We start from the raw sequence: 21543 nt of genomic DNA, 5'->3' as shown, positions 1-21543 counted from the left end.
AACGTCATGAATTTCACTCAACTTTGGAGTTTTATTTATGTATTATTTTTAACTTTCTCTACTTGGTCAAAATGCAGAGTGGGCTAACAACATTGTGGCTTGCACGAGTTGTGTTGAAGGTGCATCTGCCTATGTGGGGATAAGCTTATCTTCGAGATATCCACCTGGTGGTTAGCGATCGCTAAATGTGGCAGACATCCTCTCTTGACCCGATAGGCTGGCAGTCCACCTGTCAGGCTCTAAACGAGCACATACGTTTCCATTGAACTTGTCAGGCAATTTGACTATTCTTAGGATGGTGCTTCTTGCTATGTATATATGACTCCAAAAAAGAAGACAAACTTAGTGCCTGTAATGTGAAGTGCACTTGTTAAAATAAAGCTACCCCGACAATGTAAACTGGTGTTGAACCTATGTTTCATGCAGCAAATGTCAGTTCTGCATCCTGGAGGTGGCAACACACAAAAGTGAGTGACAAACTGTACTGCAGCTGGGTACAGCAGTCTGTCAACTTTCTTGCAATTTTATCTGTTGGGTTGTTAGCATGCCCCCTGTGCTGATAATTACTAGTAACTTTGCCACATCTTTCAGTGCTGAAAGAGGATCTTGTATCCAGTGCTGAGATTTAATTGTGAAATGTATTGTTATATGCGGATTACTTAACTGAAAACAAGGAGTGATGCACCAACTTCATTTTCATTACTGCGCCATTACAGTCATTCTCTTGACAGGGTTCTGGACATAGATTAGCTGGGAATTAGGCTCACATCCCATACTAAATGGCATAAATAGTTTGAACAGTCCAAATGTCGTTAACTCAGTGGCCTAGAGCAACTCCCCTTTTTTAGAGCTTAATTTGTGCCAGTGGTTTCTGGTGCTTACCAACTGCACTTATTTCTCAGGGCTGGGTTGATTGACATACCTGCCTGCAAAGTGCCAACTCACATGGTGGCAATGTGTGTCACATGCGTTATTAGCTCACTTCACAGGTCTCCAGACTCCCGGTGAAGAGCTGATACCACACACATGGTAAAACTCCATGCCTGTGTTCAGTGTTGCCAGATTGTGTAGTTTCCCACAAATATGGGTGACATTTTTCTCATTTTTGTGGAGAAAAAAACCACTGGGTCAATGATTTGGTTGGTTTTGGTGCTGTGAGACGGAGAGTGTGTAAACATTTTTTATTTATTTGACACCACAGCTGCCCGCCTTATTATGATGAGGCACATAGCACTAGAAACTGCCAGGGGGGGTCCCTGCTTCAGCGACCATAACTGGTCAGTCCATCATCAATCATATAAGTGCTAGTGCATTAGCAATGACTGCTTGCAAATGATTAGTAGTCTGTCTCTCCTTGGAGTTCAACAGTCAAGTGTCCCGAGTTGATCAATGTGATCAGTGTCCACACTTTGTTTTCGCCCACCCCAGCATAGTGTGCAGCTGCAGCGTTAGGCAAATGAAGCAAACAGGGTGCCGTACGGCAAGCCTCAGAATAATTAAAAGTCAGTAAGTAAGTAATGATATTGTAATCATAACAATACATGAAGTAATGGAACTTCATAAGATTACACCTCATGATCTAAGGAATCATTTGTCACCGTCACGGATACTAGATGATGAGGCAGGGGGAAAGGCAAAGTATACTATTAAGCACTGCATAAATGAAATGGTGTGAACTAAACATCCTGTGATTCTGGGCAAACCACTTAATATCCCTGTGCCTACAAAAAAATAACCTCTCCTTGTGTAATGTATCTGGTGCTCATGTAGTGCTCCAATACCTTCAGGTCGAGTTTGCGTATATGTAAAATAAAATGCAAAACCAAGGTTGGTTGCATTCCAGCAAAGCAATGTAGCAGCTGAAGCGAGGGATCTCAGCTCTGCAACTTGAGTTCCGCATAGTTCATTTTAACTTTGCCTTTACGAGGCCTCAGCATAGTTTTGAGAGCAGTCATCCAATAATGTGTTATGTGATGTTTTATAGATATCGCCACCACAAGCAACTTGTGGCCGGCCTCAGAGTGCAAGAATCTGAATAAGACAACTATAAACTTATACAAGCAGATACCTAAACAGAAATAACACTAAACGTCACTATTAGACAAGTTAGCATATGCATTTTCCAAAATGTAATGCAGTTCCAAGTGTTATCTAACTACCCCTAGTATGTGTCACAGGGTTTGAACATGTACAGAGGGGCTGAACAACTGGATTGTAAGTGGTTAGTTGACTGGGAGGCTGCTTTCAGGAAGGGTCTGCCTTTCCAGACCTTAAAGCAACGCACTCAGCCCTCCTTCCCTCACAGCACACTGCGCCTCAGTCAAAGCAGGAGTTCCTCTATCCCCTTTTGTTCGAGGGTGCCTATCACAACCACTTAAGAGGAACCCTAATATTAAAGCAGTGGTGCACCCGCACCACTATCACACTTTCAGTTCTGTGGGAACCATCACCTACCAACATACACTACCTAGGGTTGCAAGATAGATTATTTCACACTATTACATCTGGCTTTCAGCAGTGCCAGTTTAGGATATGACTGAAACAGATGGAGTAAGTGGGTGGAGTCAGTGAAGGAAGTGGGTGGAGCCGGATTAAGTGGGTGTGGCCTCCTAATAAATATGAGCACCTGCACTTAATATTTTACAAATTAGGCACTGATAGTACCAATACACTATCCAACGCTTACCCTACTGTTGCACCCCCTGGAGTTAGAATAGTAATTTTAACCCCTACAGTATCCAACACTTACCCTTCTGGTCCACCCCCTGGAGTTAGAATAGTAATTTCCCCTCTACACTATTTAACACATACCCTACTGTTGCACCCCCCTGGAGTTAGAATAGTAAATGTTACCCTATACTATCCAATACTTACCTTAAATGCAATGTAATGGTATGCGTTGTAAAGGTAGTTTTTTAATATGCGATGTAGTGTCATGCGATGTATTGAAATGCATTGTAGTGGATGTTGGGATGTAAAAACTCAGTTTTAAGTGTATGTGTTGTAAATGTATGCGTTGTAACGTCATACATTCGTCAGTATCCAACTCTTAGTTTCAGCATCTTAGTAAATGCAACCTGAAAAGGAGATTCAATTCACTTCGTCAAGGGTCCCTCGCTACCAATGCACCAAATCGGCTCCGCTCTCCCTGGCTTTGTGGCAGTGTACTTGGGCAGAGACCACGTTTTTATCTTCTGTGCTCGGCTGTTTCTGTTTACTGCTAATTGCGGTGGGTCCAGCCTGAAGGTGTGTTAATCGTAAGCACCTGTCTTCTTGGCACGTGTGCTATGCGCAACACGGGGAGCCCAGACGACCCCTGTGCATCTGAAACTCCAGTGCCTTGCACACTGGGGCAGCTATTGGCTGCCGGTATAGTCCAAAAAAGACTATAAACCACATACGCCCTATAGGATCACAGGACTCCCTTGTTCAGGGAGTTTGTTTTAGAAGTGTGTGTTTGTTCTTTTTGAAAGTTTTATCAGAAAAGCTGTTATTGGGCCTGATGTACGATGCTTTTCAGCTTGCTCAAACAGATCTTAGACCCATTTGCGCATGCTAAAAAGCATGGGGCCATGTACAAACAGTATTTTACGACTCGCAAAGTACTGTTTTGCGACTCGCTATTAGGAAGGGGCGTTCCCTTACTAATAGCGACCGCAAAGCCATGTACCAATGTTTTGGGACCGCAATTGCAAAACACTCACAAATTACACCTACTTCAAGTAGGTGGTAATGCATTCGCAATTGGGAAGGGGTTCCCAGGGGACCCCGTTCCCTTTGCAAATGCATGCAATATTATTTTTTAAGGGAAGACAGGGGTCCCAGGGACCACTGCCTGCTCTTAATTTTTTTTAAAGAAAACGTTTCATTTTAAACAAAAATTTAAATGCGGGCTGCATTTAGAAAAGAAAAGCTGCTTTATTTTAAAGCAGTCCCAGACATGGTGGTATGCTGAGCCTAGCAGGCCACCATCCCGGGAGGGCCTGTCATTCCCAATGGGCTCGCAAATTGCGAGAGGCTCATTAATATTCATGAGCCTCACAATTTGCGACCCCATAGGGAATCACAAACACTTTTAAACACACTGTTGTACATGGCAAATAGAGTCTTGCACATTGTGAGTCGCAAATGCGACACAATTTGCGAGCCGCTATTTGGTAGATTGTACATCTGGTCAATTGTGTTCTGAGAGACAATGCTTTCCATATTGTTATCAGTAAACAGGGTGTTATTAAAAGGAATAGTGTTGTCATGCTTTGTTCCATTGGACTATACCATATGTCATAGGGACATGAGTATTTAAGGTAAGTTGTCGCACAGGCATTCCCTAACCCCATGCTCCCAACAAAGCTCTCAAACAAAGAAGTGCTCTCCATGGTTTTTAAATATTTCATAGATACATGAATGCTTACTACAATTTTTTAATCAGGGCATCATATATGGTTATTTGTGGTGCTACTTCCAAGAGCGACTCTTAAATTTGTGGAATAAAGGAGACTGAGCTGATCATATGGAATGCCACCACTGAGTCCTGCCTTGTCTGTTTTAAATTTATACACCCATCCTTGTTCTTTTTCTAGTAATCTGTTCGCTACCCCAGTGTCGGCATTTAGTTTTTCTATGATGCACCACTGTATATTGCAGTCAGTATGTGCCTTCTCCAGATAGTGTGCAGTCAGCTTAGTTGATGTTTTTTTGGACTTTATTGTGCTTCTATGTTCGCTTATTCAGATCTTAACTTTCCTTATAGTCATCCCAATGTATTGGAGAACAAGGACAGATGGTGACATATATCACATTGCTGCTGTTACAGTTTGTATGGCATCTCTTTTTCTACTTTTTTTAGGCCCAGGGCAATCTGTTGCTTTTATGTGGTAAGGGGGCATACTTAGCAGTTGCCACAGGGGAAGTACCTAGTAACCAAGGGTAGGTCCCAGAGGGTAATTTGTCTTACTGATGGACGTTTCCCAGTGTTGCTGTGTATTAGTCTATCCAGGGGCGTAACACAAGCCCCCGCAGCCCCCGCATTGCGGGGGGGCCTGCGGGCTCTGGGGGCCCCGGCCCTCAATACATCTGTGACGCGTCGCACAGCAGGCTCTAAAATGGTGCGCAGACAGTGCCAGTGCGGGCCCTGGCCGGGGCCCCTTCGAGTCTTTGAAATGGGTGCGGGGGCCCGGCCGGGGCCCCAGCCAGGCTTTGAAATGCTGCGGCCGTGCAGGCGGGGGCCCCGGCCTGGCCCGGGGCCCCTGGGAGTCTTCAAAATGGTCAGGTGCGGCCCCGGCCGGGGCCCGAGTCTTAGAAATACTGGGTGCGCCTGTGCGGGCCCCCGGCCGGGGCCCCGAGAGAGAGAGTCAAGTACAGTGAAGTCTGATATGGTGGGGGGCCCCGGCCGGGGCCCCGCCGGCCCGTCGTCACCACCCGTGTGTGTGTCGCTCGGAGACTGAGTGAGGCACTGCACTTTGTGTGTGAGAGGTACTGAGCAGCAGTCCTCGTGTGAGCAGTTATTAATTTATTATCAATCATCAGTACTGTGTAATTATCATGATGAGTGTGACAGTGAGTCGATCCTCTCGACTCGAATCGATGAAATGGCGGCGGGACACAAGGGTGGATGCGCGGAGCGCACACAATTATTTACTATACTCTTGAGTCCTCTCCTGAGTTTCACTTTCCACCGCCGCCGCGTATGCGCGTGGGGGGCGGGGGCAGGGTTGGCTGGTGAGTGTTGACCAATGCCAGGCAGCCCCGCATACGCAATGAAATCGGCGGCGGCTGCGGCGCAATGAGCTCACACGCAAATGCGCGTTAGGCGTGTGGCATCAGAGGCGCACATAGCCAGGCATACTCGACAAGAAGACAGAGAAGTGAACGAAGACAGAGCCTTATAGGCCCGCCCACGCTTAGGACTGTCCACAGACTCAGTCCGAACAGCCGAATTCTATGTCAGGACCGGAGGCTTCTGATTATGCTTCTCAATCTTTACTTGAAGCTCACAGCAGCCAATGAAAATGCTTGCTTTTCATTCAATATAAAACGTTAAACTACATATCCCATCATGTCTCATACATAGACACGCCCCCCTAGTCCATAAGAGGCCTCAGCCTGCCGCCATCTTCCTCTTTCTTTGCTGCTCACAGAGCTAAGTGCACCTTCGTTTACTCCCTCTGATGTTATTTTCGCTAATATGTGCAGGATTACTGTATAATTATTGCATTATTGAGCACTGTTTTCGGTTATGTTATGCCTTTAAGGGTTGTTCCTGCTTACAGGGAGTAGCGGTGTGTTTTTGCGGGCCGCCTCGGCGGCCGTTGTTCTGATTTGTAGAATTTCCTCATTGGTGGCAGAGAGCGCGCCTCCGTGGCGCGTGGGTAGCAAAGCGGTCGCTGACCGGAGGCAGACGGGCGCCTTTTATTACCTTTGAGCCTTTATGTTTTGGTCCCGGCTTCCCCTTGACGATCGCGCGTCTAGCGCATGCGCAGCTGGCTTCCCTAATCGCCGCTGACGCTAGTACAGGCCGGGTGGCTCTCGGCCGCGACGGGCGCCCCAAAAACGCGCTGAATTGGGCTGCCTTTTGGTAGAATTCGGTCGCGTTTGGGCTGCACGTCGCGGCGCGACCCGCGAAATTAGTTACATTCACGCTTGTGCATCGGAGAAGTTAGGAAGGGTCCCTCTGCCTCGGATATCGCCTGGTGAGGTTGTAAAGTACAGGAAAAGGCCTTTTTCGAGTGTGCACACGCTCAAGGAATTGTGGTGGCCTGGGTCCCTGGCCCATTTTGACTACAGCTTTGCTGAGGGGGTTGAAGGTGTATAATCAAGTGTGCTGTGTGGGCTGACCCCCCCCCCCTGACCCTCCTTGTACCCGACCCTGAGGGTCTACATATAGTGTGATTAACTCCAAGATTATCAGGATGTCAGAAGACCAGTATAATGAGGGGTACAATGACGAGGAGGACGTGGAGACTAGGCAGACGGCTGCCTTGGAGGACAACCTGGTTAGCGCCTTGGACGCATCGGTCCAGTCCTCAGTTAACAGGGCGATGGAGACGACGGTCCCACAGACGGTGCAGCAGGCACTTGCTTCGGCCCTTCGTCCCATAAGACGACAACTAGAAGGTTTCGCCAAAAGACATGGCTTCATTAAACCTCAAAAGAAGAAAGGCTAAGCTACTGCCTCGGGTCATCATTCAGGTGACACTGCCACTTGGCCTCACTCGCAGGCCTTAGCTACCCTACCGGATATGGCGGACTGCTCGTACACAGGGGGCAAAGCCACGGCTAAACGTAAGGTCCATGATACCGACACGGACACGGACACTGATACCCACACGGATACTGATACAGACACCTCGGAGGATCACAACCCTCCAAAGAAGGCTAAATCGGCGCAGCCCAAAAGCCTGGCGCCGGCTCATACACCCTTCACCTTTGTCCCAACGGAGATAGTACACCCCAGGTCACAGGACTGGGTGCCGCCTATGGCTGTGACTGCCTATATTCATGAGAACCTGCGTAAGGGTTTCCCCAGGGAAGTGCGAAATCGTTTGCGATCTGAGTGCCCTAGGCCCGACATCCCGAATCAGGTGGCGGAAACGCCGGAAATTGACCCCAACCTTCTCACCTTTCTCAAGAAGTTTACTAAGGATCCTAAAAGAGGCGACTTCGGAAGGGGCAGAAATGACTTTAACTCTACCCGTGGAGGAACCTTCTACCCCTCCCGTAAGAGGTTCGGCAAGAACAGATACCAGTCCGGTACTGGCAGGGGGAACTTCAAATACCAGCAAAGCTCAGGTGAGACTTTCAGATATTTCCCTTCTTCCTCTGGGGGGTCGGACTCAGCACTGCCTAGGGCGGTGGAAAGAACTTACGCAGGACGCCTGGGTCTTGCAGTCGGTGCAGGGTTTTCACTTGGAGTTTTACTCACGTCCTGTTCAGTCGGACGTACCCCCAACTCTCCATTTTTCCCAACTAGAGACCAGTTTTATAGACGAAGAAATTGCGATCTTGCTGCAGAAACACGCGATAGCTCCGAGTCCTCAAGGCCCTCGCGGTTTCTGCAGCAATATCTTTGTTATTCAGAAAAAAGGGGGCGGAAACAGACTGGTGTTGAATCTCAGGGACTTCAATCAGTTTCTGACGTACAATCACTTCAAGATGGAAGGCATCCATCTCTTAACAGATCTTCTGCAGGTGGGAGATTGGATGGTCCGGCTGGACCTGAAAGACGCTTATCTCTCTATTCCGATTTTTCCCCCGCATCGCAGGTTCCTGCAGTTCAGGTGGAGAAACCAATGGTTCGAATATTTGGTTCTGCCGTTCGGGCTCTCCTCGGCTCCTTGGTGCTTCACCAAGGTGATGAAGCCGGTAGTGGCGTATCTCCGGGAGAGGGGTATTCGCCTCATCATATACCTGGACGATATACTGATAGTGGACCAGTGCCAGCAGACTCTGTTGCGGCACCTCCAGCTGACCACGACTATTTTGCAAGATCTGGGTTTTGTAATAAACTCCAAGAAGTCAGTCCTAGGGTTCACAGTGGACTCTGTGATGGCTCAGTTGTGCCTTCCGAAGGACAAGCTGAAGGATCTAAAGAGGGAGATCAGGAAGCTGCTAATCAGCCAATCTGTCTCCCTCAGAGCTCTGGCAAGGATGGTGGGGATTCTGGCATCTTCGGTTCAGGCGATTTTTCCGGGCCCGCTGCATTACAACGCTCTGCAACAACTGAAGATCAGACATCTTCAGAAGGGTCTCTCGTATTCAGACTGCATTCCCCTCACACAGGAGGTGAGGACAGAATTGCAATGGTGGTTGGGACACGTCGACGCTTGGAACGGCCGAGCGATCTTCGGTTGTCTTCCGGAAATAACGATAGAATCCGACGCCAGCCGTTGGGGCTGGGGCGCGCGTTGTGGCGACATCTCCACAGGAGGGAGATGGTCCCCAGAAGAACTTTCCCTTCATATCAACTGTCTGGAGCTGCTTGCGGGGTCGTTCGCGGTGGGAACGTTGTCCCCGAAGCAGACATCATGTTGTATCCTCCTGCGTCTGGACAATATTTCGGCAGTGAGATACATCAACAAGTTGGGAGGCACGAGGTCGTCCATGCTTGTGCAGATAGCCAAAGACTTTTGGCATTACTGCCTTCGCAACCAGATATCGGTCATTGCGGAATATCTCCCGGGCCAGTCCAATCAGGTAGCGGATTGGAACTCGAGGTACCTCAGGGACTTCAGCGACTGGAAGTTGCTCCCGAGGATGTTCAGGTGGCTAGAGGAGATTTGGGGTCCGTTCGAGACGGATCTATTCGCGTCGAGGCTGACGTTCTAAATCCCTCGCTTCTTCAGTTGGAGGCCGGATCCGTTGGCTCAAGCGACGGACGCTTTTCTCCAGGACTGGTCACGGGGGGTGCAGTATGCTTTTCCCCCCTTCTTGCTGATCCCCAGAGCGATGTCGCAGGTGATGAAGCAGAATGCAGAGGTGGTCATGGTGACGCCTTGGTGGACGTCGCAATCTTGGTTCCCCAAGCTGATGCAGTGGAGCTGCGACCTACCCAGACTCCTCCCGGAGTCGATGACGTTGTTGCTGGGCCCTCATCAGGAGAGGCACCCTCTGGTAGCGGAGGGCAGACTTCGGCTGATGGCCTGGAGGCTTTCAGGCAACAGTGGCAAGTGCCAGGGATTTCAAGCAAGGCTGCAGATTTCATCAAGCAGGCCTGGGCACCTTCCACGAGGAAGCGTTACTCCTCGGCCTGGAAAGGTTGGGTGGATTGGTGCGTGGAACGACATCTGGATCCCGTGGGGGCCGGACTACCCCATGTGCTGAATTTCCTGACGGATAAAGCATCGCAGGGTTTGGCCTATAGGTCGGTCAACAACTTCAGATCTGCCATTTCAGCTGGCCATGCCCAGCTGGAAGGGCGTCCGATTGGTATGCACCCGGTAGTTTGCAAATTGTTGAAAGGCATTCGGGTGGAAAATCCTCCTAAACCGAAATATTCCGGTTTGTGGGACGTTACTCGGGTTTTGGACCTTTTTGACAGTTGGCCAGCGAACTCGCTTCTTTCCAGGAAGCAGTTGTCGGCCAAACTGGCCATGTTACTTTGCCTCTCGGCTTGCAGGAGGTCATCGGATGTACGCGCGCTGGACATAACAGGTAGAGTATTTACTCCAGAAGGAGTTTCTTTTCAGATTGTTAGGCGCACTAAGACACTATCTACAGATGTTTCTTATAATGCATTCCAGGAGAAGGAAAAGTTGTGTGTTGTGCAATGTCTAAAGACTTATGAGGAATGTACTGCGGCTCTTAGGCCTCAGGGCTGTTCGCAGCTCTTGATCGCCTTGCAAAAGCCTTTCAAAGCGGTGGCTGCGGCCACCATTGCCAGATGGCTTCGCTATGTGATGGAGGAAGCAGGCATTGACATCACCATTTTTGGTGCGCATTCTGTCAGGGGTGCCATGGCATCGAAGTCGTTCATGTTGGGTTCCAGCATTCATGATATCATGCATTGTGCAGATTGGTCGTCAGAATCGACCTTCAAAACATTTTATTATAAGCCGGTGGGGGATATTGCCTCGGTAGTATTTAATAAGCGTTAAACTAGCATAATCAGAAGCCTCCGGTCCTGACATAGAATCACAAATTTGCTAGCATTCGCGACAAGAATTTGCAATTCTATTAAGGACACGGAGGCGAGGATTATCCCACCCGGCATGTATATATGTATATAAATGCTTGCCCACCCAATGGTTATGGTGGTTACGGTCTCATATCCTTTCTTTCAGGTTCTGATAAAAAGAGCGACTGAGGCTCAAAGAATGCCAGGATATTTCGCCTGAAGATGTTGTTCTTCCCGTTGGAAGAGTTGAGAAGTTATTCCAAGTTTTCGTTGGAGCTGTTCGCCGAAAGAAAGAGGAAGATGGCGGCAGGCTGAGGCCTCTTATGGACTAGGGGGGCGTGTCTATGTATGAGACATGATGGGATATGTAGTTTAACGTTTTATATTGAATGAAAAGCAAGCATTTTCATTGGCTGCTGTGAGCTTCAAGTAAAGATTGAGAAGCATAATCCTCGCCTCCGTGTCCTTAATAGAATTGCAAATTCTTGTCGCGAATGCTAGCAAATTTGTGACTCCGAAGTAAGTTCGTCACCGGCGGGGCCTCCAGCCTCAGGGGTGACAGTGCAATAAAATCCATACCTCTATGCCATGCACCCGGATGTGGAAATATTAATGGGCAATCCATCATCCTCGTTAAATATGATCACGACAGCCAGACAACCATGTAATATATATTTATATGTGAATTATACTTTTTTATTATCGTACAAACAATGGTTTCAATTCCAACCCCTTAATCCGCATTAATAGTGTCCCCAATTAAAATTATTGGCATCATTTTCAGGGTTGCCTCATTTTAATGCATTTGCGATTTCAACCAATGGCAGGATTAGAATAAGCATATCGGCCGCATTTACTTATTTTTTTTATTTTTTGGTTCACTAGCGCCCATGCGGCGCTTTCAAATTTATGGATGCCGTGTCCCCTTCTTTAGACAAACCATGTCTAAAGAAGGGTGTGCAGCCGCTATTAAAGTGAAAGCACAGCATGGCCGCTTTTACCAAAAAAAAACATCTGTTTCTCAAGTTCACAAACAGATGCTTTTTTTTCTATCAAAGCACTGCATGCAGTGGTTTCACTTTAATAGTGCCTGCGCCCCTTTCCTTAGACTCCGTATGTCGAAAGAAGGGGATGTGGCATCCATAAATGAACAAAAAAATCATTAATGCAATATGCGAGACCTATTGCATTGCAAATGCTTTTTAAGGATCTAAGGAAGGCAATTGTTGGCTTCACACATGCGCGGTTCAGGCATTGCTTATAGTGTGTTTCGTCAGCGTTCAGTGTTTTGGTCGTTGTGAGCAGATGTTGCACGTGCCATGAGGGAGGTAAGTCAACGTGCAAAGACCACACAGGAGGTAAGGGATGTGTGGGAAATAGGCTTCAAGTGGTAGAACGTGTAAGTGTGATTTCGAGAGCAACACATTACCAGTGCATTTGTGCTGTGCTGATTGCAGGGAAACATAAATACACACATGGCGTCATCAAGGAAAGTTAGACTACTTCGATCGCTTCCTTAGCACACATGCTGTTCCTCATTTGTTTTGCTCACTGTAACAGTGAGGCTTTTTTCACAAAAGCTAAATACATATTAAACCAGGGCAGTTTGCTTTTCATTTTCTTGCCTTCAAACTTCTCAGTTTCGATTACCGGAATGATGATTTAAAATGTGCTTTTGATTTAACAAAACAATCTTCGATGGTGTTGCTGTAAATGGTGATATATAGAAGAAACACGCCTAGACATCAACTAGCACCCATGGTTATAAAGATTATATAGGCAAATTGTTTTTTTCAAATGTTGATGTTGCAAAAAGGGCAGATTTGTGTGGTTGCTTCACATGAGTATCTGTTGTATTGATATTTTAAAGCTATGCCAACCTTAAGCCTTGAGAAAGCCTTGGGTCTCCATTCCATGAAAGGGTAAATCACATGTTGGTTGGGAAAAAGGCACATCACGAACCTCTATGGAAAAACGTACGTTAACAAAGAAACTTGAAAAACAGAATGAAATGGGCAATAAATAAACACTTTTAACTGATTAACGCTATATGACATAGAAACATGAATGAAATGAAAATGAGCAGTTCTAATGAGTGAATAATGCTTCTTGCCTACAAACAGAGCTTTATGGCCCTCTTACAGGGAATGTTGAGTGTGGATTCCTTTCAGTTGCCCCTACACAGATTGTCATTCAGGACCGGGTTACAATCACATACTTCTTCCACTCCTTTGTTACTCTCATAACAAGCATTTGCAGTGCAATAGGTCGCACATTTTAAAAACTTTGACCTATTGGTATTGTAAATGACAATGCCTTTTATTATTGCAGGTTTTTTAAACACATAAATAAAAGGCATTGTCATTTACAATGCCAATAGCTCAAAATCTCCCAATTGCGATACCTATTGCATTGCAAATGCTTGTTTCCTATTCAACTAATATTTTTGCCTGTTCCATTTTTTAATTTGGGGGGGGGGCGGAACTGTTATTTCTAAACTTCAGGGGAGTATCCCAATATGGGCTGCCTTGCATTTGCTCTTTCTTGTGAACTGTTCCGTGCCCCGTTTTTTCATGTGGATTGTTCGAGATCTTAATTGCTTGAAGGCCTTGCATAGGAGGACCAGGATTCGCCTAGCATGACTGCAGATCGCTAAAGCTTATCAATTAAATGAGTGCTAGGCCCCACCTTCTGCCTCAAAATTGCTACGTTCTTCTGTAAGTAAATTTCGATCTTGCAGTTGCATATGGCTAGAGAGTGACACAGTGTGGTCCTATGGTGTTATAGTCGGAGATATCCTTTGTTTTCCCACAACAGCTGTACGATGGACTGTATAACAAGCCCTCTGACTATAACTTAGACTTGGTCTTCAACTGCGACAGAGCGGTGGTGGGTACAATATGATGAGTTCTATTTACCCAGCTCCGGTGGCAGTCAGAAAACCCTAGATGCGCCAGCCAACAAAGAAGTTATGAGCTGGGAGCTGGAGCTGGCCAGCAGACCCTATAGAGGCATTTCATTAAATGTTGGAGGTGTCAATTCAAAATGTACCAGATTTTTGGGTGGTCGGGCAAAGTGGTGGGCGGTGGGTCAGGGGGCCCCCTCCATGTACTTTGCAGGGGGGCCCCTCAGGTTTCGTTACACCACTGAGTCTATCCTTTATGCTTCTGTTTCATTTGAACAGTGAGTTTGTTAAATGTCAAACGATTGGACGTGAGGATGCGCCAATGTTTGCTTATTATCCTTTTCAGTTCAATGGAAAAGGAATTATAAGTGCTCAGGCAGATAATGGAATAAGTGTTTTTGTTGGTATTTGTTTCCAGAAGTGCCTCTCAAGGGGTGTTGCATGCCCTTATCTGCGCTTTTTCAATGATCCTAGTCAGATATTTATTTTCTATATGTTTTCTCATGAGTTTCGCTGATTCTTCTTTAAAATCACAATGGTCCAAGCAGTTTCTTCTGATTGGGAGAAATGGCCCCACCGGAAAGTTTCCTCTGAGTGCTCGAGGGCGAGCACTGCTGAAGTGGAGCAGATTGTTGCTTTCTGTGAGTTTTATATAAAGGGAGATCATTAGCTTCCCCTCTTTTTCTGTGATGTAGATGTCAAGGAAAGAAACATTGCACTTGTTTGTAGTCATGGTGAATAAAACAAGCATTTGCAATGCAATAGGTCTCGCATTTACCAGAGATTAAGCTGTTGGCATTGTAAATATGACAATGCCTTTTATTTATCTATTTTTGATAACACATAAATAAAAGGCATTGTTGTGTACAATGCCAATAGCGCAAACTCTTGTAAATGCGAGACCTACTGCTTGGAAAGTGAAAGCACGCATGGGTCTCTGAATGTTGCAGGAAAGCATGTGATGTTTACAGTAGGAAAAACTCATTAAAGAAAATAGTAGTTACAGATTAAATAAAAAGTACTGTGTAACAACCAAAGTAAAAGGGCCGGTCCTCATGGGAGGTTACAGATGAAGACAAGGTGGTACTAAAGAGGGACTAACCAGCCTATTAATGACTCAGAAGCCAGCATTTACGAAGTACACAAGCCAATGACAAATATGGGCGGAGAGTGGGCGGGGCTTCAAGTCCATACTCTAATACAGCATGCCTCACAGAGCAGTGCATGCACAGCCCAGGCTCGACCTAAAAATAGTGCCTAAATATGGAATAATATAGTACGTAGTTCAGACCCATTTGTTTAAAAGCCATAAATTCCGAAGTGGAATTCTTGAAACATTCCAACATTTTTATAGTGTGAGACATCATGCCAGACTAACCTTGCCTATACGTAAACAAATTGAGAAAATGGTGCATTTTTCTGCAAAATTTCCCTTAAAATATTCAAACGCCATGATTAATACAGGTACTTCAGAAAGCAAAATTCCGTGTGCTCAACCATTTTTGGAGCATCTCTCTTCATCTTACCAGCATCATTTTCCAACCTGCCCTTTCCAAGTAGATTCTTAATCACATGCTATAAAGGAGATTTTCCTGCCTTTATTACGTAGGACTCAGCATAGCTGAGGAGAGGACAACATCAATGGGTTTCACTGACTGGCAAAACTGCCACTGGTTGGTGCTGCAACATAGGAAGGTACACCCCCGCAAGAGCTGATCAAGGATAATGGATTACCACCAGCAGGCTCCATTGCTAGAAATTTTGAATTAGTCTGAGAGCAAGCCTTTTGAAATCGATTTAGAATAGTACAAATCTTGTGTGAAATTTGTATATTTTGCTTTTGTTAAATTCTGTCAAAATTATTCGAAATTAGGTGAATTAAAAAGTTTCCATTAAGAGTTCTATTTAGTACAAAATGCATCCTCCTATCTATTTGGATGCGAGGACACATTCAGTGCTAAACAATACAGTGCCGAAAACACAAGTGCTCTGAACAAGAGCCACTCACATTATGGGCATTTACATTGTTCCCATACTTCTGCACTCAAATGTATCCACCATGTGGCATAATGGTGTAATTTCACTTAACAAGGGTAGTGCAAAAATTGTGAGATTATGCCACTGTAGACCTGGCCCTATGTAGGCCCACTTATTTGCTTAATTTACCTTCATCAGTTATCAGTATTTTGTGAGTATCAATGGGTTTTTTCCCAGCCCGGGGTTGGGAGAGTATTTAAATCCCACACTGCTATAAGGAAAAAGCCAGTTATTATAACAACAGGATATATTTGTTTGCAAAATAGAGCACGCCTAACATCCATGGCTCAGACTGTGGAATTTTAAAGCCAACATTTAATTACTAATGTGACCTGCAAACGACATCCATCAAGCACATCCATTTCTGCAATTAAGTGCATGGCAGTCATCATTTCAGGGCAGCAGAGTTTTGGAAATCGAAGGAAACTTAGGTGTCTATTTTGAGTTTGGCAGGTAACAAGGCCCCTAATCTGTTGACATCACGAAAATGTATGTCACAAATGGACAGCAGCAATACTTGTGTGAATTTCAGTGCTTTGAGAAATTGTGTAATGTATTGTAAAATGTTGCGAAATTCCATGAAGTTTCTTAAAAGATATACAAAATTATGCCCTCAGTGGAATGCGGTTTGCAGGTATCTGATGTGCCTCCGTTTTGAGGAGTAGTGACTTGAAGGATTGTGCATCCTACCCTGCTTATGTGATGAATGCTTGTGATTGTTGGAATTATGGTAGGTAGTTCAAGGAACATCGAATGTTTGTGTAAATGAGGGTCTGATGTATTTTGGCAGTGAATCATCCCGCCTCCAACCCCTTCGCCATTCATATAACTAGGGAATCGCCTTATGAGAGTGGTTAGGTTCTGGGGGTTGTAGCTATCAGTTCAGGAGCACTGGTCTGTACGGAAATTAGGAGTATCCCCAGAGGTCCCCTCGGCAGAATCCCTCCTAGTCTATAGGTGGAATCGCCATACAGAGACGGCTCTTATTTAAGCCAGATAGGAAGACAACTCCTGCCCATTAGGCCTGCGAGAGTGGGTTGGCACAGGTGCAGGGTATTCACGGCTCCAGAGCTCTGCCCTGAAGCCCGCGGTAAAGGGAGGGTTTGCCTTTAAGAATAGTTAAATGCATTTCTTTGCAGGCCGTTTGTCCGAGGCGCTTTTTTACCCAGACAAGGAGTAGGGGCCAGCTTCATGTAAGTGATAATTGAGCATGGAAAAAGTTGCAAACTGCCTTGAAAGTTATCCTTGCTTCAGGGTGCTGGGGTCAGCATGGTTTTGCACATGTAGATACCTCCTAGATGAACAGAAAGTCCACAGAAAATGCAGATGTTTCTGCATGTGTAAGTGACACCCATAAGTGGATCACTGAGCCTTTTGGAAGGGCGAGATTTTGATCGATACCTTATCACTATTGATCTAAACCTCGATCTGGTCGACTGAACCTTTGTTGCCTGTCATTGAGGGAAGAAAGTGCATCTCTTACCAAGCTAGTTCACCCAATAAAGGACCCCGCTCCAAAAGATCACAAACAACTTCTAGCTTTCAAAAGTTTATTGTAAGGTTAGGATAAGCTGCAAATACAGGCATCTCAGAATGAGATTCACGAGATACACAGGTCCAACTACATACATGTGCTCTCTGAAAGCCCTCAGACGAGCAACGGAAATTACCAGCACAAGTTCTAAGAATAATAAAGCTATCAGCATTGACGCATATTGAGATCTCTCCTTCATTTAAGTTGGAGGGAAAACACACAGGTTAGGCTGTCCCTACCCTGCTCTAGATGGTATCCCTACTTAACCAAGTCTCAACCTAACAAAAGGTGTCAGCAGTGAATGACCCCCAAGGGAAGTCACTCACTCTTAGTCTCTTGGTGAAAACCTATAGTTCTCCAGTCATGACCCCTCTCTGCCTACCCATCCGCTCTCTAAAGGGTCCTCAGGCATCTGCTCTAACTCCACCCAGGGGTGCTGTCCCTAATACAAAACAGTCAACAACATTTGAGACGCCCCTCGTGAGACGCCCCTCACGTGGTGTAGCTTCTGGCTTTTTCCATGCTGCTTTGTATTGGGCCTCATACGTTGGAGTTGACCTTGCTTCTCAGACTCTTCTCCGGCCCGCTGATACCCCTTAAAACATTCCGGAACCCTCCTCCATGTCTGGGCCGTCTTCTGAACAGACCTCTATTCATATTATTTATAATTGGATCCCCCCTTTTCTCTTGCAGACAGACATCTGCAGCCAAGATCCCAACTCTCATAGACTTCTAAAAAGTTTCGCAACATTTCTCGGCCCAGACCAGTACGTGTAAATCAATGTTAAAACATTTCAGGCCTACAGCATTTCTCATAATAATTATAGCATTCAACTTCTTCATTAATTAAAGCATGTTAATACTCTTATTCTATTATTCAGTAAACACATCTATAAATCATGGCCCATTAATGCAATGACCAAAACATTAGTGCAATCTATGTCGTGAAAAGAAACACCTTCCCTTCTAGCTCTGGCCCTGAGGCCTACCACATTCTGCGTTTAACCACATGCCATCTTACATTTTAACAGCTACACGACATGGATTCAGGAATAATCACATCTAATAAAATCATATAGTATCACACATTTCTGTATTAGTTCCACTTCTACTTAAATCTCTACATTAGCTATACATTCAGAATATAATTGCAGATACTACTAGCACTCATGGCATTTCTCCTCATGATTTGTGCTTACTACGGGTAAGTGTGATGCACTCATACATTTAGGTCAGTTTGCGCTCTCTCAGTTCCCCCCTTTGATGACCTCTCGGGGTCATCACTAACATTTAAACTGCAGTTATTGCTAGCATAACTTGTCTCTGCGTTTCCAGAGCCCTCAGACTCCTGTACTGATTATCTTGTATGGCAGCCAATCTCTGCAGCTGCTCTCTTTGGGCCCTTTCTGACCTTTTTGCTCTGTACCCTTTGAATACCCTCACCAATCCCCACAATATGATCCCACAGATCAATATTATGATGATAGGTTTTAGTATATACCACACAAAGCTTTTGCCTAGGGTGGAGATCCACCCTCCAACTTCACTCATTCCGTGGCCCACCTTTTCCCAGACATTTTCTCTACTCAAGTCTTCGATCTCCTTGTGAATATCAGTTATGTTCCTAATAACTTTCTCAAGGGGCTTTGAATTGTCTGGAATGTAAGTACAACATTCCTGGACCTTCAAAGCCTTACAGACTCCGCCCTCTTTTGCTAGTAGGACGTCTAACGCAAGACGGTTCTGAAGAACCATAGCCCTTATCGATTGCATCTCTCCTTCTACCAGCATTAAGGACTGAGCAGTGCTGGCAGACAACCTGTCGACGACTGTTGCCAGTCGTCTAATTTTAACATCATTAAGGATTAGTCCCAAAAGAGGGAACACAGCTCCAAAGACATCTCCAACCATTTCTGCATCTCCTATATCTCTCCTTCCCCTCGATGATGTCTTGCCCTCGATGATCTCTAAGTCTTGTGCATGATATATTTTGGGGAAGACAATTGCTAGGTAACATGATCCATACCAGTTGTCAGGTAGTCTCACGTAGGCATTTCTTCCACATACAAAATACACATTTGGAATCACTTGCATTCCCTTCAGGAAATCTTTAGTATAGTACTCTATATTGAAAGCATGTTCACAGCTGACTTCTCCCACGTATACATTTTCGTAATACGTTTTGGCTCGGTGTAGACATAGCTTTCCTCTCTGCGTCTTATCTAAAGCTATTGGACCACTACTACCCTTTCTCTTGTGTGCCTTCTCTTCCTCGGTCCAATCTGTTTTCCATTGTCCTGATTTTTTCAAAATCTTTTGTCTCCTGTAACGATCATCCACCTGCCCTATGAACTTCTTCTCGACTTCTGACACTTTGCATGTCAGGTTATTTCTACGGGCATGTGAAGTATCTAAGGTAATCCAAGGAATGAAGAACTTGGCCAATCTGTCTTCACTCTTCCAGTAGTCCCATTTGTTCATCTGCTTATAATTTGGGACTTCTGGCAACACTGAATCATAGTTGGAGAAATAGTATTCAAAACTATCTCTCCCATAAAATATACTAAGCAATAAGCTACATGTAATGCCATATGTCAGCGGGAGGTGATGATATCTAATGCCTTCATCTACAGACGCCGGCAACTGCATGCAGACGTAACAGTCCTTAACCTCCATGGCATCCACGTATTCATATAAGAGTTTAGCATAAGCATTTGACCTAAAGTCTCCTTGGGACTCATCTACGTGTAACCTGCGGGCTTCTGTAGCTAATAACGCTTTCTCGTGAGTGTTTTCCCCTTTCTCACCAGCAACAGTGGGTGTAAGCGTTTCTACAGATTTCACATCAGTTACCTTCGCCTCTTCCTCATGTCCCTTTACATAAGAAATTGTTACCACTAAAGCTATTAATATTATCACTCCTACTATTAGTGTACCTATTATACATTTAGCTCTGCGGTTCTGGGTGCCGGCTTCCATTTCGTCAGACAATATGGCTCTCTCTTATCTTGGCACAAAGTTCTTTTCTTCTCGTTCCTTTACAGTCTCTTTTTACTCTTTTTGTCTTTAGAATCCACACAACTGGAAGCTGACAACCTTCTTCGCAAAGGTCCTTTAATAGTTCAATACAGACAACCCTAGCCCTTCTCCATCAACTCAAGGGAAGGTCCCTAATATTCTCTGCTTCCTGGGCGCTAGGTAATCTTCTTTTTCTGCTCGCTTTATTTACAAAGTCCTTTAAGCATCTACTATCAGGTTTGTGCCTGCAGCTTCGATAGCAAAGTTCAGTATTTCCAAACGAAGATTGTGCTCTTCATGGGCTGTTATCGTTGTACCAAAGTCGGGGAATTGCAATTCTGAGAGAAACATGTGTTTTAACTTGCTGAGGCGGGGAGGTCTGGGGAGCATGAATGTTAGTGACCCTTCTTGTTCGACTCCGGGTACCAACAGTCGTATTTCCACGGTGACGATGGGCTCAGAACTGGACACCACCACCGCTCGAATCCTCCCTGTCTCCTGTTTCAAAGACATTTGTCGCCAGATATGTCCACTCAGGGGTGGAGTATCTTCTGCTAGGCACACGCACTCTTCTTGACCTTCTTCGGTCCGGTGCTTCAGCGCCCTGAGCACCTTCTTCCGGGTCTGAGTCTTCTGATATCGGAGGAAGGGTTATCTCTGGAGTTGACCTCAGGCTAGAGCTCCTTCTTTGCGGCCAATTAGCTTCTCCACGTGCCCTTCTACTCCTTCTCCTTCTTGTCTGTTCTCGCTCTCTGTCAGACCTGTCAGTGTCTGACTCGTACTCCCAGCTACTCTCTCCTTCTGTAGCGTCGTCTGTTTCGCTGTTGTACTGACCGTCCTCAGCTTGGTCAGACTCGTTCCCTGCTTCCGCTGGCACCTCTACAGCTTGGCTAGCCCCCTCTATGGCTTCTCGGTCCTCTGCTGGACGTCTATCCGAGAGAGGAGCTGTTTCTTCCAGAGGTGCTGGAACCCTTCGCGTATGTGACGCGTGGATCCAATTGGGCAGGCCTCCCACCTTCACAGCCGTGTTCGCGATCAGGATGATCTGGAAGGGCCCACGCCAACGAACATCCAGGCAGCTTCTTCTCACATGTTTTTTCACCAGGACCCAGTCCCCAGGGTACAGGTCATGGCACGGGCCCTGGCACGATGGAACCTCGGCAGCCTGCACCTGAAGGGACACAGAATGAATGGCGTCAGACAGCCCCTTACAATAGTCCAGGATCATATCATCTGTGATATTTAACAGTGCAGTAGTTGGGACAGATGGCAGCCTCATTGCTCTCCCCATTAACACCTCATGTGGTGACAACCCCGTTCTTCTGTCTGGGGTACTACGAAGGCTCATGAGGACCAATGGCAGGGCGTCAGGCCAACTCAGGGTCGTTGAGGAACACACTTTTGCAATTCTGGCTTTGATCGTGCCATTGATCTGCT

Source organism: Lissotriton helveticus, chromosome 1_1 (genome assembly GCF_964261635.1).
Source record: "Lissotriton helveticus chromosome 1_1, aLisHel1.1, whole genome shotgun sequence".
Classification (NCBI taxonomy): Eukaryota; Metazoa; Chordata; class Amphibia; order Caudata; family Salamandridae; genus Lissotriton; species Lissotriton helveticus.
Note: the sequence above shows the minus strand (reverse complement) of the source record.